Source organism: Scylla paramamosain, chromosome 32 (assembly GCF_035594125.1).
Source record: "Scylla paramamosain isolate STU-SP2022 chromosome 32, ASM3559412v1, whole genome shotgun sequence".
NCBI classification, from domain to species: Eukaryota; Metazoa; Arthropoda; class Malacostraca; order Decapoda; family Portunidae; genus Scylla; species Scylla paramamosain.
In genome coordinates, this window is record NC_087182.1 from 4,956,255 (window position 1) to 4,958,754 (window position 2,500).

Consider the following 2,500-nt stretch of genomic DNA (forward strand, 5'->3'; position numbering starts at 1 on the left):
GTTTATATTCGATTGCTAGGATAAGATGTATTGAAATATTTGTGTTTTGTGGATTACAGTGTGTGTATTTACCATTATTGTCACCTTTGGAAATATTTCTGAAATTGTGATATTTAATTTACTATTGTTGTTTCTATATGCATATCCGCTGTGGTCAGTAAACTATTTATCTATCTATCTACTGTAGCTTTCTGTTTTTCCTTTTCTTTATTTTTTCTTTCTTTCTATTTATCTGTATCAGTTTAGCTATTTACTTATCTGTCTGTCTATCTATCCATCCACCCATCCATCCATTTATCTCTCTCTCTCTCTCTCTCTCTCTCTCTCTCTCTCTCTCTCTCTCTCTCTCTCTCTCTCTCTCTCTCTCTCTCTCTCTCTCTCTCTCTCTCTGTATCTGTATCTGTATCTGTGTGTGTGTGTGTGTGTGTGTGTGTGTGTTCTTTCATGTTCCTTCTCTTGATATCTTCCTCAATCATTACATCTTTTATCCCCACAATCTTCATTATTTCTTTTCTCACTGATTCGTATCCCATCCTATCCCATCCTATTTTCCTGTCTCTATCCGTCTGCTTTCTTACCTGCAATCAAGTACGCAATCCTTTCATCATCTGTTTGCCTTACTGTTCATTGTACCTTGATTTCCCTTCGTAACGTACTATTTTTGTCGTATCAGTCATTCGTTTTATTGTATTTTTTGTCATTTATCTTATTTTTTCACTCCTTTTCATTTCCAGCATCACGTTTTCTCAGTTATACGTCTTTTTTTTTTTTTTTTATTTGTCTCATACTTTATGTTTTGCTTTAATTTCTAGCATAAGAAAATTAATGTAGTTCTTTATTTATTCATTACTTTCCTATTGCTCATTATTTCTGTTACATTATTCACATTGTTCATTATTCTGCCGTTCATAAGTCATTTGATTTCTAACGTAATTAATTCCTTCCACTCTTCATTGTTTTCATTTGCATTTCTTATCAATCCTTCATAATTTCTAACTTTCCATCTTTCACGACAATATTCTAATTTCATATCCCTCTTAATTCCCTACCCTTCTAACTCAAAATAATCTTCCTCCATTACTCTTTATTTCTTCATTCTGTACTTAATTTTCATATTCCTTCATGTCATTCTAATTACCTCTACAAGTTTTAATCTCCCTCCACCGTCCCCCTACATTGTTATCTTTTATCCTCAATATAGACAGTTTCCTCCATTTTCTTATCCTGTACTTAATTTCCATTTTCCCACCAGCAGTATCACCTCAATTAACTACATTTTTCCTCCTGCCTGTCACTCCAGTTGTCCATCCCATTTCTCACCTGTCCTACCTGTCATTCCATTAATATTTTCCTACCTGTACTTGCTTTCCACCTTTACATCTCTTATACCTATTATTTTTTCACTTTCCCACCTGCCACCCCAATTATCTATAACCTTATTAGGCTGGAATGAACAGAGGTAACGAGGGGGAGGAGTGAGAGGGAGGGAGTAAGGGATATTATTACTATTATCGCTTTTTCGTCTCCCGAGAGTTAAGGGCTTGAGGGGAAACGAGTAATGATTATGCTTTTCCCCTCAGGGCTAAACATGACAATACACCTCCCCTATTACCCCTCTATACTTCCCCTATATGGATCAATGCCCTTTATTCTTACATATATGGCTTAATCACGTTTCGATAGGGCATTGTACTGGGCCGTAAGAAATAGTTTAGTTCCCCACTGAACAGGGAACGCCACACTGAACAGAAAACGTGAACTTGCCTCTGATAGATAGCTGAGGTAAGGTAAGCTTATTTTGTCTGGTAAGTTTGTGCATAATATTTTAATCCTTATATTTTTATACAGAAGTGTGTTGTTGTGGATGTTAGTGGTTTTTAAGACTTTTTTTTCTAAACAATGTCTTTCTGCATCTCTCTCTCAGGCTCCACTGGAAGTTATTAGGGCTTTCAAGGGAGTTTTATGGCTCAAGGGAAAGTTTAACAAGCATTCTGCATCATAAATTGGAGTCAGGCAGGGATTTTCAGAGGAGTTTTTAATATATTAGTGACAGTAACTTCATCAAGCATCCTGTATCCTAAATAAAATAAAAAAATACTCATGAAACGTGCTATCCAAGGTGTTTTCATGATTTTTAATGTTAGTTTAACAAGGCTCCTATTTTATAAACTGGGGGAAGGATGCTCTTGAGAGGTGTTTGCTAAGGTGCTTTCATGATTCCAGTGATAGATTAGCAAGTCCTACATCATTAAACTGGAAGGAAACACTCTTGAGAGATGTTTTCAAAGGTGTTTTCATGACTTCAGTGATAGATTAGCAAGTCCTCTTCACTGTGAATTATAAAAACAGTCATGAGGAAGGATTTAAAGGTAGTTGCATGTTTCTGGTTATAGGTTAACAGAGCTCGTACATCATAAAACTGGGAAAACACTCATAAGAAGCGTTTTCCAAGAAGTTTTCATGATTCCAGTGGTAGTTCAACAAGGCTTTTACATAATCA

General features: G+C 35.7%; 1 protein-coding gene across 1 annotated transcript in view; it reads right to left on the reverse strand.

Annotated features, from left to right (window-relative positions):
* Positions 1 to 2,500, reverse strand: part of LOC135088899 (corticotropin-releasing factor receptor 1-like) — a 41,225-nt gene that overhangs the window by 4,280 nt on the left and 34,445 nt on the right. The window lies entirely within an intron of this gene.